Genomic DNA, 17355 nt, shown 5'->3' with positions numbered 1-17355 from the left:
GGCCCCTTCATTCCCTAATACCAATCACAATCCTCCACACCAGTTTGTACGTAAAATCTTTAACTAGACCTTGGTAGATGTAGCATTACTCGTCTAAGTGCACATATTCTTGAAAACTTGCCTCTGCCACCTCCGGTCGCTCCCTCTCCTCCGGGCTCCCCTCCGTCGGCCGCAGCCATCCGTGCCTATCACGTGAATCTATGCAAAATAATTATATGACACTTGTTTCCATTAGTTGTCTCTCTCATATTGCCTTGTGGTGAGTGCAATCATATTATGCTTTTTCATATTGAGATTGAACTATCTTTCTCATTTATGCTTGAAGACTTGGACATCTTGATTGTGAATCATGTTTGTTTGAGTGAGCTTAATGTTTTGGTTGTACTCGCACCATGTGTTTGCATACCATGCCGCATTATCTTGTCGCTTCTTATTATAAGAATGATGATGACACCTGTTGGGTATCTCATCACACCAATGATGGGTTTTGCACTCATGCTAACTTCATTTATTTTTCCAAGTGTTTGTCATGTTCTTTCGTTTTAAAGGATTCACAAGGTGGTTACATCATGAGACATATTGGTTATGAGAAGGCGTACACGAGACGTGGCATCAACATTTACGAGAGCCTCATAAAGGTGAACACATTCCCTTTGACCCATCCTCACATACGCATTTGATGGACCATTTTTACATTGTTGTCTCCTTTTGTCTATACATGATACATCTATTGGATAGAGGAGCGACTCTGTCACTTGGCTCTACGCGACATCAAGTTGATGAGTGCTCGGACTTAGTGGATGCACCTACTTTGGACGCACCACCGGACCACCACTCTTGCCACGACATCGAGCCATGGTACAATAATATCCACAACAAATTTGCACCTTATGCATGTACTGACTTACATTATGATTGCCTTGTTGCATCTTGTATTTTCATGTCATCCATGATATATGAGCTTGTGCACTTTCTTAGCAAGTTTGTTGTGATGTACGTTGATGGCCTATTCATACGTAATGTTCACATTGCCCACCATCAATTGCATGATAACATAATCACATTGAGCACCAATTTCCATGTCTATGCTATTGATAAACCACTCCACTATGACATCATTTTGCGCAATGACGCATTAATCACATTCACAACAACTTTGTGTATACCACAAATAAATTTGCTCCCATGAATGCTTTAAATATCATTCTATATCATTTGGCTAAGCATCATGTGCCACGAACAATCTTGTTGGACTAAATCATGCTTAAATGAAGGACACCTTTTGCGCGCTAACAATGTTATTTCCAAGTGTCCCTTGTGTTTGCTATTTTTGCATGTATACATTTTCATAGACATCTTAGAGTATTTTGATTGCTCCATGACATAAACGATGTCCAAATACAAGTCCCTACATGTCTACCATTTCCATGGTGATGAGGGTTACGATCGAAGGACAAATCTTTCACAAGGGGGAGGGGATGATGCGGAGCATCCTACGGTCATCCTCATGGACATGCCATTGTCACCCGAGAGCCTTCAAAGCGACGATTGGTCGTGTCTCAACCTCATTCGGTCATCTCTAGGGTGGGATCTCCTTTACGATACACTCGTACTCCATGGCTCCTGGTCCCGTCTTAGCAATCTGAGCGTACGTGCATGTTTGTCATGAACAGGCATACCTCGCCGCCTCCTTCCCAAATGAAACAATAGCAGGGGGATCCTAATTTAATTGTGTAATACCTAATTTAACTGATGTACTGTAATACCTTGATCCCTGGTGAAATAATGGTAGGGGAAACCTAATTCTAGCATGTCAAAAACATAAAATGAAGAACCAAAATAGTCCAGCTTCAAAAACTAGTGTCATGGCACTAAAAAAATGTACAATACGTCAAGTAGTGGACTACTAGGTACTGATCAACCAAGCATGCTTTTTGAGCATATGCATGCTTATCTGCGTACAGTGTGAACTAATAGAAAAATTAATTGGCAGCAACCGCTACTAGGCGAAACCCTAGTAGTAGGGCGATGAATTTTCCTACCACTAGCGCGGGGCACTACAACTAACTTTTAACAGTAGTGACTGTCTGACCCCATGCTACTGCCAAGTCAGTTATCAGTAGCGTCGAGTTAGGTCGGTGCTACTGCTAAGTACTAGCAGCGTGTGCCGTTACCCAACGCTACTATTATTCGTCCGTATTTCATTTCTTTTGTTTTATACTGCATTTATACATTGTTATACAATTTTTGACACAATAGAAATTAGGAGATTGTTATACATTATGACAATGATGAGTTATTATATCAGTGGGTGAAAGAAACACATATTAGATTCAAGTAGATGGATCCAAAGTGAACAAGTTCCATTAGTGTCCATTTTTCTTCCACCCAATGATATAATAACTCATGATGATCCTACTAATCCAACTTGGTCACTTTGGATCCATCCACTTGAATCTAATCCGCGTTTCTTCCACCCGCTGATATAATAACTCATCATGATCATAATAAAAACTCATCATCATCATCATAGTCATATAAGAACTCACCATCATCATCATCATCATAGTCATATAAGAACTCACCATCATCATCATCATAATAACAAGTCCTCCTCATCGTCATCATAGTCATATAACAACTCATCATTCTAGCACATTCTAGCACATAACTCATCATCATCATAATAACAACTCATCATCATCATCATAGTCATAACCAACACTAGATAATTTTCTTAGCACATGACAAGTGCTAGCTAGGACCTGCTTTTCTCTCTAAGGTAAAATAGCATAAAACAACCCCTCCATCTCCATTATGGAGAATAGAGATCAACCTTTCTCCAATTTGTGGGCTACACACCATGTTGCCTTCAAGTAGTTCCATACGATCATTCACAAGTTTTCTCCATCCTTTGATTGTGAGGTCTTCATCTCTTCGAGAAAGGACTGCGGTGAACCATAGGCAGACTTGGCCGTAAGCTAATAATATCCATGTCACCTTCCATATACATCAGATAAGGCACACAATTCTTCGGGAATTTCTGTTGAAGAACATAATAATAACATATTTAGCAATGTAGTTTAGCTTAAGAAGAATGTATGCAAAATATGCACTGGTGAGATAATAGTAAAAGAAAATCTTACCATGCTATTTTCATGGATGTTATCGTAGTTCAACACGTGGACTAGTGGCACATATTGAGCATAATTTGGGTTAATTTCATAATTGTTCTTGAAAGTCTTAATATCATTAATAAACGAGACACGATGATTTTTGTCCTCGCGAGTTAGTTCGGAGCCATAAGTAGTAGGTATTGTCTACTCCCTTCCGTACATTTCTTGAAGAATAGAAATAATTTGTAAACGCTTTTGAATAAACAATATAAGTTACTTAACAAATTTATTTGACAAACTCACATAGAGGTAGAACTGGAAGCATAACTACATCCACCTAAATGTCAAAATTATCTCCAATATCATCTTCAGGACGAATATCAAAGCTTATTTGTACATCCTCCTAAAATCCATATGCCTTGCATAGAGCTCTCCAATTTGAGCAACCAAAATATGAGTGATTAACCGCATTGTAGAGCTTAAATCAAAAAGCGTAACCATGTTGAGTCCTAAGGCGATGTTTCCTCGTATCCATATTCTCATTACCTTGGAAACCGAGGTTCTCCAAGACATATCATCTTGCATGGCAGGGGATGCACTAGTTGAATTGTAAATAACGGACATTACACGTTGAAGCAAAGAAGCACAAGTCATGATTAATTAAGAAAAAATACTTGTCGTGGTTACGTACCGTAAAAACATTGAATGTCTAGTCCAACTTGATGGTGAAGAACCTACCATTTTCTAGGTGAGGCCTGTCGCACATGCCCCGGTTGTCGCTGCAGTAATCACACTCAGGGATCCTATCATCGTCAGACATTTCCTGCATTCATAATTCAAAGATTATAATCGACGGCAATTACCAGGAACTGAACACACAAATCACTATTCAGCACGGGTTGACTTTTGGTCTGTCGAGTCCTCCTTGATAACTCTCATCTCACGTGGTGTATATGGTGGGCACTCCCTCTTTGATATGTTCAACCGTCGGTGATGGTCGTCCCTGTTGGGGAACACGGTAATTTAAAAAAAATTCCTATGATCACGCAAGATGTATCTATGTGATGCATAGCAACGAGAGGGGAGAGTGTGTCCACGTACCCTCGTACACCGAAAGCGGAAGCATTATGACAACGCGGTTGATGTAGTCGTACGTCTTCACAATCTGACCGATCTTAGCACCGAATGTACGACACCTTCGCGATCAGCACACGTTCAGCTCGGGGACGTCCCTCGTACTCTTGATCCAGTTGAGGCCGAGGGAGAGTTTCGTCAGCACGACGGTATGGTGACGGTGATGATGAAGTTACCAGCGTAGGGCTTCGCCTAAGCACTACGGTGATATGACCGAGGTGTGTAACTGTGGAGGGGGGCAGTGCACATGGCTAAACAATGTCAAATTGTGTGTCTTAGGGTGCCCCTGCCCCCGTATATAAAGGAGCAAGGGGGAGGCCGGCCGGCCCTTGGGCACGCCAAGGAGGGGAGGAGTCCTCCTCCTAGGAGGAGTAGGACTCCTCCTTTCCTAGTCCAACTAGGACGGGGAAGTGGGAAGGAAGGAGAGGGAGAGGGAGAGGGAAAGAGGGGATGCGCCCCCTCCCCTAGTCCAATTCGGACTCCCCTTGGGGGGGCACCTCCTGGGATGCTGCCCTCTCTCTCCCCTAAGGCCTACTAAGGCTGAATACTTACCCCGGGGGTTCCGACAACCCCTCCGGCACTCCGGTTTTCTGTGAAATCACCCGGAACACTTCCTGTGTCCGAATATAGCCGTCCAATATATCAATCTTTATGTCTCGACCATTTTGAGACTCCTCGTCATGTCCGTGATCACATCCGAGACTCCGAACTACCTTCGGTACATCAAAACACATAAACTCATAATACCAATTGTCATCGAACGTTAAGCGTGCGGACCCTATGGGTTCGAGAACTATGTAGACATGACTGAGATACGTCTCCGGTCAATAACCAATAGCGGAACGTGGATGCTCATATTGGTTCCTACATATTCTACGAAGATCTTTATCGGTCAAACCGCATAACAACATACGTTGTTCCCTTTGTCATTGATATGTTACTTGCCCGAGATTCGATCGTCGGTATCTCAATACCTAGTTCAATCTCGTTACCGGCAAGTCTCTTTACTCGTTCCATAATACTTCATCCCGCAACTAACTCATTAGTTACAATGCTTGCAAGGCTTATAATGATGAGTATTACCGAGAGGGCCCAGAGATACCACTCCGAAACACGGAGTGACAAATCCTAATCTCGATCTATGCCAACCCAACAAACACCTTCGAAGACACCTGTAGAGCACCTTTATAATCACCCTTTTATGTTGTGATGTTTGGTAGCACACAAAGTGTTCCTCCGGTATTCGGAAGTTGCATAATCTCATAGTCTGAGGAACTTGTATAAGTCATGAAGAAAGCAGTAGCAATGAAACTAATATGATCATAATGCTAAGCTAACGGATGGGTCATGTCCATCACATCATTCTCCTAATGATGTGATCCCGTTCGTCAAATGACAACACATGTCTATGGTTAGGAAACTTAACCATCTTTGATTTACGAGCTAGTCAAGTTGAGGCATACTAGGGACTATATGTTTTGTCTATGTATTGACACATGTACTAAGTTTCCGGTAAATACAATTCTAGCATGAATAATAGACATTTATCATGAATTAAGGAAATAAATAATAACTTTATTATTGCCTCTAGGGCATATTTCCTTCAGTCTCCCACTTGCACTAGAGTCAATAATCTAGATTACATAGTAATGATTCTAACACCCATGGAGCTTTGGTGCTGATCATGTTTTCCTTGTGAGAGAGGCTTAGTCAACGGGTCTGCAACATTTAGATCCGTGTGTATCTTGCAAATCTCTATGTCCCCTTCTGATACTTGATGACGGATGGAATTGAAGCGTCTCTTGATATGCTTGGTTCTTTTGTGAAATCTGGATTCCTTTGCCAAGGCAATTGCACTAGTATTGTCACAAAAGATTTTCATTGGACCCGATGCACTAGGTATGACACCTAGATCGGATATGAAGTTGTTCATCCAAAGTCCTTCATTTGCTGCTTCCGAAGCAGCAATGTACTCTGCTTCACACGTAGATCCCGCCACGATGCTTTGCTTGGAACTGCACCAACTAACAGCTCCTCCATTCAATAAAAATACATATCCCGTTTGTGACTTAGAGTCATCTGGATCAGTGTCAAAGCTTGCATCAACGTAACCATTTACGACGAGCTCTTTTTCACCTCCATAAACGAGAAACATATACTTAATCCTTTTAATGTATTTCAGGATGTTTTTGACCGTTGTCCAGTGCTCCACTCCGGGATTACTTTGGTACCTCCCTGCTATGCTTATAGCAAGACATACATCAGGTCTGGTACACATCATTGTATACATGATAGAACCTATGGCTGAAGCATAGGGAATGACTTTCATTTTCTCTCTATCTTCTGCGGTGGTCGGGCTTTGAGTCTGACTCAACTTCACACCTTGTAACACAGGCAAGAACCCTTTCTTTGACTGGTCCATTTTGAACTTCTCCAAAACTTTATCAAGGTATGTGCTTTGTGAAAGTCCAATTAAGCGTCTTGATCTATCTCTATAGATCTTGATGCCCAATATGTAAGCAGCTTCTCCAAGGTCTTCCATAGAAAAACTCTTATTCAGGTATCCCTTTATGCTATCCAGAAATTCTATATCATTTCCAATCAACAATATGTCATGTACATATAAGATCAGAAATGCTACAGAGCTCCCACCCACTTTCTTGTAAATACAGGCTTCTCCAAAAAGTCTGTATAAAACCATATGCTTTGATCACACTATCAGAGCGTTTATTCCAACTCCGAGAGGCTTGCACCAGTCCATAAATGGATCGCTGGAGCTTGCACACTTTGCTAGCACCCTTTGGATCAACAAAACCTTATGGTTGCATCATATACAACTCTTCTTCCAGAAATCCATTCAGGAATGCAGTTTTGACATCCATTTGCCAAATTTCATAATCATAAAATGCGACAATTGCTAACATGATTCAGACAGACTTAAGCATCGCTACGGGTGAGAAAGTCTCATCGTAGTCAACCCCTTGAACTTGTCGAAAGCCTTTTGCGACAAGTCGAGCTTTGTAAACAGTAACATTACCATCTGTGTCGGTCTTCTTCTTAAAGATCCATTTATTTTCTATGGCTTGCCGATCATCAGGCAAGTCCATTAAAGTCCATACTTTGTTCTCATACATGGATCCCATCTCAGATTTCATGGCCTCAAGCCATTTCGCGGAATCTGGGCTCATCATCGCTTCCTCATAGTTCGTAGGTTCATCATGGTCTAGTAACATGACTTCTAGAACAGGATTACCGTACCACTCTGGTGCGGATCTTACTCTGGAAGACCTACGAGGTTCAGTAGTAACTTGATCTGAAGCTTCATGATCATCATCATTAGCTTCCTCACTAATTGGTGTAGGAATTACAAGAACTGATTTCTGCGATGAACTACTTTCCAATAAGGGAGCATGTGCAGTTACTTCATCAAGTTCTACTTTCCTCCCACTCACTTCTTTCGAGAGAAACTCCTTCTCTAGAAAGGATCCATTCTTAGCAAGAAAGATTTTGCCTTCGGATCTGTGATAGAAAGTGTACCCAATAGCTTCCTTTGGGTATCCTATGAAGACACACTTCTCCGATTTGGGTTCGAGCTTATCAGGTTGAAGCTTTTTCACATAAGCATCGCAACCCCAAACTTTAAGAAACGACAACTTTGGTTTCTTGCCAAACCACAGTTCATAAGGCGTCATCTCAACGGATTTTGATGGTGCCCTATTTAAAGTGAATGCAGCTATCTCTAAAGCATAACCCCAAAACAATAGCCGTAAATCAGTAAGAGACATCATAGATCGCACCATATCTAATAAAGTACGGTTACGACGTTAGAACACACCATTTCGCTATGCTGTTCCAGGTGGCGTTAATTTTGAAACTATCCCATGTTGTTTCAAACGAAGACCAAACTCGTAACTCAAATATTCTCCTCCAAGATCAGATCGTAGAAACTTTATTTTCTTGTTACGATGATTTTCCACTTCACTCTGAAATTCATTGAACTTTTCAAATGTTTCAGACTTGTGTTTCATTAAGTAGATATAACCATATCTGCTCAAATCATCTATGAAGGTAAGAAAATAACGATACCCACCACGAGCATCAATACTCATTGGACCGCATACATCGGTATGTATTATTTCCAACAAGTCAGTAGCTCGTTCCATTGTTCCGGAGAACGGAGTTTTAGTCATCTTTCCCATAAGGCATGGTTCGCAAGCACCAACTGATTCATAATCAAGTGATTCCAAAAGTCCATCAGTATGGAGTTTCTTCATGCGCTTTACATCGATATGACCCAAACGGCAGTGCCACAAATAAGTTGCACTATCATTATTAAACTTCAATCTTTTGGCTTCAACACTACGAATATGTGTATTACTACTATCGAGATTCAACAAAAGTAGACCACTCATCAGGGGTGCATGACCATAAAATATATTAATCATATAAATAGAACAACCATTATTCTCTGATTTAAATGAATAACCATCTCACATTAAACAAGATCCAGATATAATGTTCATGCTCAACGCTGGCACCAAATAACAATTATTTAGGTCTAAAACTAATCCCGATGGTAGATGTAGAGGTAGCATGCCAACCGCAATCACATCGACTTTGGAACCATTTCCCACGCGCATCGTCACCTCGTCCTTAGCCAATCTTCGCTTAATCCGTAGCCCCTGTTTCGAGTTGCAAATATGAGCAACAGAACCAGTATCAAATACCCAGGCGCTACTGCGAGCATTAGTTAAGTACACATCAATAACATGTATATCAAATATACCTTTCACTTTGCCATCCTTCTTATCCACCAAATACTTGGGGCAGTTCCGCTTCCATTGACCAGTCTCTTTGCAATAGAAGCACTCAGTTTCAGGCTTAGGTCCAGACTTGGGTTTCTTTTCTTGAGAAGGAACCTTTTTTGGCATTTTTTTTGAAGTTCCCTTTCTTCCCTTTGCCCTTTTTCTTGAAACTAGTGGTCTTATTGACCATCAACACTTGATGCTCCTTTTTGATTTCTACCTCCGTGGCCTTTAGCATTGCGAAGAGCTCGGGAATAGTCTTGTCCATCCCTTGCATATTATAGTTCATCATGAAGCCTTTATAGCTTGGTGGCAGTGATTGAAGAACTCTGTTAATGACACAATCAACTTGAACATCAACTCCCAGCCGAGTCAAGTGATTATGATACCCAGACATTTTGAGTATGTGTTCACTGACAGAACTTCTCCACCATCTTGCAGCTGTAGAACTTGTTGGAGACTTCATATCTCTCAACTTGGGCATTTGCTTGAAATATTAACTTCAACTCTTGGAACATCTCATATGCTCCATGACGTTCAATATGTCTTTGAAGTCCCGATTCTAAGCCGTAAAGCATGGCACACTGAACTATCGAGCAGTCATCAGCTTTGCTCTACCAAACACTCTTAACATCATCAGTAGCATCTGCAGCAGGCCTGGCACCCAACGGTGCTTCCAAGACGTAATTCTTCTGTGCAGCAATGAGGATAATCCTCAAGTTACGGATCCAGTCCGTGTAGTTGCTGGCATCAACTTTCAACTTAGCTTTCTCTAGGAACGCATTAAAATTCAAAGGAACAGTAGCATAGGTCATTGATCTACAACAACATAGACATGCAAAATACAATCAGGTACTAAGTTCATGATAAATTAAAGTTCAATTAATCATATTACTTAGGAACTCCCACTTAGATAGACATCCCTCTAATCATCTAAGTGATCACATGATCCAAATCAACTAAACCATGTCCGATCATCACGTGAGATGGAGTAGTTTTCAATGGTGAACATCACTATGTTGATCATATCTACTATATGATTCACGCTCGACCTTTCAGTCTCAGTGTTCTGAGGCCATATCTGCATATGCTAGGCTCGTCAAGTTTAACGAGTATTCTGCGTGTGCAAAACTGGCTTGCACCCATTGTATGTGAACATAGAGCTTATCACACCCGATCATCACGTGGTGTCTCGGCACGACGAACTGTAGCAACGGTGCATACTTAGGGAGAACGCTTGTACCTTGAAATTTTAGTAAGGGATCATCTTATAATGCTGCCGACGTTCTAAGTAAAATAAGATGCATAAAGGATAAACATCACATGCAATCAAAATATGTGACATGACATGGACATCATCATCTTGTGCTCATGATCTCCATGACCGAGGCATCGTCATGATCTCCAACGTCACCGGCGTGACACTTTGATCTCCATCTTAGCATCATTGTCGTTTCGCCACCTATTGTTACTACGACTATCGCTACCGCCTAGTGATACAGTAAAATAATTACATGGCGATTGCATTGCATACAATAAAGCGACAACCATATGGCTCCTGCCAGTTGCCGATAACTTTGTTACAAAACATGATCATCTCATACAACAATTTATATCTCATCATGCTTGACCAAATCACACCACATCAAGCCCTGCAAAAACAAGTTAGACGTCCTCCACTTTGTTGTTGCAGTTTTACGTGGCTGCTATGGGCTTCTAGCAAGAACCAATCTTACCTACGCATCAAAACCACAACGAGTTTTCGTCAAGTGTACTGTTTTAACCTTCAACAAGGACCGGGCGTAGCCACACTCGATTCAACTAAAGTTGGAGAAACCGACACTCACTAGCCACCTTTGTGCAGAGCACGTCAGTAGACCAGTCTCGCATAAGCGTACGCGTAATGTCGGTCTGAGCCGCTTCATCCAATAATACCGCCAAATCAAAGTATGACATGCTGGTAAGCAGTATGACTATTATCGCCCACAACACTTTGTGTTCTACTCGTGCATATAACATCTATGCATAGACCTGGCTCGGATGCCATTGTTGGGGAATGCGGTAATTTCCAAATTTTCCTACGATCACACAAGATCTATCTATGTGATGCATAACAATGAGAGGGGAGAGTGTGTCCATGTACCCTCGTAGACCGAAAGCGGAAGCGTTATGACAACGCGGTTGATGTACTCGTACGTCTTCATGATCTGACTGATCTTAGCATCGAACGTGCGGCACCTCCGCGATCAGCACACGTTCAGCTTGGGGACGTCCCTTGTACCCTTTATCCAGTTGAGGCCGAGGGAGAGTTTTGTCAGCACGACGGCGTGGTGACGGTGAGGATGAAGTTACCGACGTAGGGCTTCGTCGAAGCACTACAACGATATGACCGAGGTGTGTAAGTGTGGAGGGGGCACTGGACACGGCTAAACAATGTCAACATGTGTGTCTTAGGGTGCCCCCTGCCCCCGTATATAAAGGAGCAAGGGGGGAGTCCGGCTGGCCCTTGGGCGCGCCAAGGAGGGGAGGAGTCCTCCTCCTAGTAGGAGTAGGACTCCTCCTTTCCTAGTCCAACTAGGAGTAGGACTCCTCCCAATACTTCCCCGGGGGGTTCTGGCAACCCCTTCGGCACTCCGGTTTTCTCTGAAATCACCCGGAACACTTCCGGTGTCCGAATATAGCCGTCAAATATATCAATCTTTATGTATCGACCATTTTGAGACTCCTCGTTATGTCCGTGATCACATCCGGGACTCTGAACTACCTTCGGTACATCAGAACACATAAACTCATAATACTAATCGTCATCGAACGTTAAGCATGCAGACCCTACGGGTTCAAGAACTATGTAGACATGACCAAGACACGTCTCCGGTCAATAACCAATAGCGGAACCTGGATGCTCATATTGGTTCCTACATATTCTATGAAGATCTTTATCGGTCAAACCGCATAACAACATACGTTGTTCCCTTTGTCATTGATATGTTACTTGCCCGAGATTCGATCGTCGGTATCTCAATACCTAGTTCAATCTTGTTACGGCAAGTCTCTTTACTCATTCCGTAATACTTCATCCCGAAACTAACTCATTAGTTACAATGCTTGCAAGGCTTATAGTGATGAGTATTACCGAGAGGGCCCAGAGATACCTCTCCGAAACACGGAGTGACAAATCCTAATCTCGATCTATGCCAACACAACATACACCTTCGGAGACACCTGTAGAGCACCTTTATAATCACCCTTTTATGTTGTGACGTTTGGTAGCACACAAAGTGTTCCTCCGGTATTCGGAAGTTGCATAATCTCATAGTCTGAGGAACTTGTATAAGTCATGAAGAAAGCAGTAGCAATGAAACTAATATGATCATAATGCTAAGCTAACGGATGGGTCATGTCCATCACATCATTCTCCTAATGATGTGATCCCGTTCGTCAAATGACAACACATGTCTATGGTTAGGAAACTTAACCATCTTTGATTTACGAGCTAGTCAAGTTGAGGCATACTAGGGACTATATGTTTTGTCTATGTATTCACACATGTACTAAGTTTCCGGTAAATACAATTCTAGCATGAACAATAAACATTTATCATGAATTAAGGAAATAAATAATAACTTTATTATTGCCTCTAGGGCATATTTCCTTCAGTTCCTCACTTGGTTCTCGAGTATATTACACCAAAATGTATAGCGCACGAAAAAGAAGGAGAATTGACCCCCACGACAACAGTCAGGATTCTTCCTCTCTGATATTTCTGTTGGGGAACGTTGCAGAAAATTAAAATTTTTCCTACGGTTTCACCAAGATCCATCTATGAGTTCATCTAAGCAATGAGTCATGGGAGAGAGATTGCATCTACATACCACTTGTAGATCGCGTACGGAAGCGTTCGAGGGAACGATGATGATGGAGTCGTACTCGCCGTGATTCAGATCACCGATGACCAAGTGATGAACGGACAGCACCTCCGCGTTCAACACACGTATGGTACGGACGACGTCTCCTCCTTCTTGATCCAGCAAGGGGGAAGGAGAGGTTGAGGAAGAAGGCTCCAGCAGCAGCACGATGGCGTGATGATGGTGGAGAGGCAGTACTCCGACAGGGCTTCGCCAAGCACTCAACGGAGGAGGAGAGGTGTTGGGGAGGGGAGGGGCTGCGCCTTGGATCAGGTTTTCAGCCCTCCCCTTGCCCCTCTATTTATAGGGGAAGGGGGAAGGGGGCCGGCCCCCTCTAGATGAGATCTAGAGGGGGGGCGGCCAGGGAGGGGGGCTTGCCCCCCAAGCAAGGGGGGTGCGCCCCCACTAGGGGCCCCCCAACCCTAGGCGCATGGGCCCAAGGGGGGGGGCGTGCCCAGCCCTCCAGGGGCTGGTTCCCTGCCCCACGCGGCCCATGTGGCCCACCAAGAGGGGTGGCCCCTCCCGGTGGACCCCCGGAACCCTTCCGGTGACCCCGGTACAATACCGATATGTCCCCGAAACTTTCCGGTGTCCGCATGACAACTTCCCATATATAAATCTTTACCTCCGGACCCTTCCAGAACTCCTCGTGTCGTCCGGGATCTCATCCGGGACTCCGAACAACATTCGGTAATCACATACAAGTCTTCCTTATAACCCTAGCGTCACCGAACCTTAAGTGTGTAGACCCTACGGGTTCGGGAGACATGCAGACATGACCGAGACGGCTCTCCGGTCAATAACCAACAGCGGGATCTGGATACCCATGTTGGCTCCCACATGCTCCTCGATGATGTCATCGGATGAACCACGATGTCGAGGATTCAATCAACCCTGTATACTATTCTCTTTGTCAGATGGTATGTTACTTGCCCGAGACTCGATCGTCGGTATCCCAATACCTCGTTCAGTTTCGTTACCGGCAAATCACTTTACTCGTACCGTAATGCATGATCCCGTGACCAGACACTTGGTCACTTTGAGCTCATTATGATGATGCACTACCGAGTGGGCCCAGTGATACCTCTCCGTAATCCGGAGTGACAAATCCCAGTCTCGATCCGTGTCAACCCAACAGACACTTTCGGAGATACCTATAGTGCACCTTTATAGTCACCCAATTACGTTTGACGTTTGGTACACCCAAAGCACTTCTACGGTATCCGGGAGTTACACGATCTCATGGTCTAAGGAAGAGATACTTGACATTGGAAAAGCTCTAGCAAAACGAACTACACGATCTTGTGCTATGCTTAGGATTGGGTCTTGTCCATCACGTCATTCTCCTAATGACGTGATCCCGTTGTCAATGACATCTAATGTCCATAGTCAGGAAACCATGACTATCTGTTGACCAACGAGCTAGTCAACTAGAGGCTTACTAGGGACGTATTGTGGTCTATGTATTCACACGTGTATTACGATTTCCGGATAATACAATTATAGCATGAATAAAAGACAATTATCATGAACAAGGAAATATAATAATAATCCATTTATTATTGCCTCTAGGGCATATTTCCAACAGTCTCCCACTTGCACTAGAGTCAATAATCTAGTTACATTGTGATGAATCGAACACCCATAGAGTTCTGGTGTTGATCATGTTTTGCTCGCGAGAGAGGTTTAGTCAACGGATCTGCGACATTCAGATCTGTATGTACTTTGCAAATATCTATGTCTCCATCTTGACCATTTTCACGGATGGAGTTGAAGCGACGCTTGATGTGCCTGGTCTTCTTGTGAAACCTAGGCTCCTTGGCAAGGGCAATAGCTCCAGTGTTGTCACAGAAGAGTTTGATCGGCCCCGACGCATTGGGTATGACTCCTAGGTCGGTGATGAACTCCTTCACCCAAATTGCTTCATGTGCTGCCTCCGAGGCTGCCATGTACTCCGCTTCACATGTAGATCCCGCCACGACGCTCTGCTTGCAGCTGCACCAGCTTACTGCTCCACCATTCAACATATACACGTATCCGGTTTGTGACTTAGAGTCATCCAGATCTGTGTCGAAGCTAGCGTCGACGTAACCTTTTACGACGAGCTCTTCGTCACCTCCATAAATGAGAAACATGTCCTTTGTCCTTTTCAGGTACTTCAGGATATTCTTGACCGCTGTCCAGTGTTCCTTACCGGGATTACTTTGATACCTTCCTACCAAACTTACGGCAAGGTTTACATCAGGTCTGGTACACAGCATGGCATACATAATAGATCCTATGGCTGAGGCATAGGGGATGACGCTCATCTCTTCTTTATCTTTTGCCGTGGTCGGGCATTGAGCCGAGCTCAATCTCACACCTTGCAGTACAGGCAAGAACCCTTTCTTGGACTGATCCCTTTTGAACTTCTTCAAAATCTTATCAAGGTATGTGCTTTGTGAAAGACCTATGAGGCGTCTCGATCTATCCCTATAGATCTTGATGCCTAATATGTAAGCAGCTTCTCCAAGGTCCTTCATTGAAAAACACTTATTCAAGTAGGCCTTAATGCTGTCCAAGAATTCTATATCATTTCCCATCAAAAGTATGTCATCTACATATAATATGAGAAATGCTACAGAGCTCCCACTCACTTTCTTGTAAACGCAGGCTTCTCCATAAGTCTGCATAAACCCAAACGCTTTGATCATCTCATCAAAGCGAATGTTCCAACTCCGAGATGCTTGCACCAGCCCATAAATGGATCGCTGGAGCTTGCATACTTTGTTAGCATTCTTAGGATCGACAAAACCCTCCGGCTGCATCATATACAGTTCTTCCTTAAGATGCCCGTTAAGGAATGCCGTTTTGATGTCCATCTGCCATATCTCATAATCATAGTATGCGGCAACTGCTAACATGATTTGGACGGACTTAAGCTTCGCTACGGGAGAGAAAGTCTCATCGTAGTCAATCCTTTGAACTTGCCAATAACCCTTAGCGACAAGTCGAGCTTTAGAGATGGTGACATTTCCATCCGTGTCCGTCTTCTTCTTAAAGATCCATTTGTTTTCTGTCGCTCGCCGATCATCGGGCAAGTCAGTCAAAGTCCATACTTTGTTTTCATACATGGATTCTATCTCGGATTTCATGGCTTCTAGCCATTTGTTGGAATCTGGGCCCGCCATCGCTTCTTCATAGTTTGAAGGTTCACCGTTGTCTAACAACATGATTTCCAGGACAGGGTTGCCATACCACTCTGGTGTGGGACGTGCCCTTGTGGACCTACGAAGTTCAGTAGCAACTTGATCAGAAGTACCTTGATCATCATCATTAATTTCCTCTCCAGTCGGTGTAGGCACCACAGGAACGTTTTCCTGAGCTGCACTACTTTCTGGTTCAAGAGGTAGTACTTCATTGAGTTCTACTTTCCTCCCACTTACTCCTTTCGAGAGAAACTCTTTTTCCAGAAAGGATCCGTTCTTGGCAACAAAGATCTTGCCCTCAGATCTTAAGTAGAAGGTATACCCAATGGTTTCCTTAGGGTATCCTATGAAGACACATTTTTCCGACTTGGGTTCAAGCTTTTCAGGTTGAAGTTTCTTGATATAAGCATCGCATCCCCAAACTTTTAGAAACGACAGCTTAGGTTTCTTCCCAAACCATAATTCATACGGTGTCGTCTCAACGGATTTAGACGGTGCCCTATTTAAAGTGAATGTAGCTGTCTCTAGAGCGTATCCCCAAAATGATAGCAGTAAATCGGTAAGAGACATCATAGATCGCACCATATCCAATAGAGTGCGATTACGACGTTTGGACACACCGTTACGCTGAGGTGTTCCAGGCGGCGTGAGTTGTGAAACGATTCCATATTTTCTTAAGTGTGCACCAAATTCGTGACTTAAATATTCTCCTCCACGATCTGATCGTAAGAATTTTATCTTTCGGTCACATTGATTCTCTACTTCATTCTGAAATTCCTTGAACTTTTCAAAGGTCTCAGACTTGTGTTTCATCAAGTAGACATACCCATATCTACTCAAGTCATCAGTGAGAGTGAGAACATAACGATATCCTCCGCGAGCCTCAACGCTCATTGGACCGCACACATCGGTATGTATGATTTCCAACAAGTTGGTTGCTCGCTCCATTGTTCCGGAGAACGGGGTCTTGGTCATTTTGCCCATGAGGAATGGTTCGCATGTGTCAAATGATTCATAATCTAGAGACTCTAAAAGCCCATCAGCATGGAGCTTCTTCATGCGCTTGACACCAATGTGACCAAGGCGGCAGTGCCACAAGTATGTGGGACTATCATTATCAACTTTACATCTTTTGGTATTCACACTATGAATATGTGTAACATTATGTTTGAGATTCATTAAGAATAAACCATTGACCATCGGGGCA

The sequence above is a fragment of the Triticum aestivum genome, chromosome 1B, assembly GCF_018294505.1.
Source record: "Triticum aestivum cultivar Chinese Spring chromosome 1B, IWGSC CS RefSeq v2.1, whole genome shotgun sequence".
Lineage (NCBI taxonomy): Eukaryota > Viridiplantae > Streptophyta > Magnoliopsida > Poales > Poaceae > Triticum > Triticum aestivum.
This window is presented reverse-complemented; position numbering follows the sequence as displayed.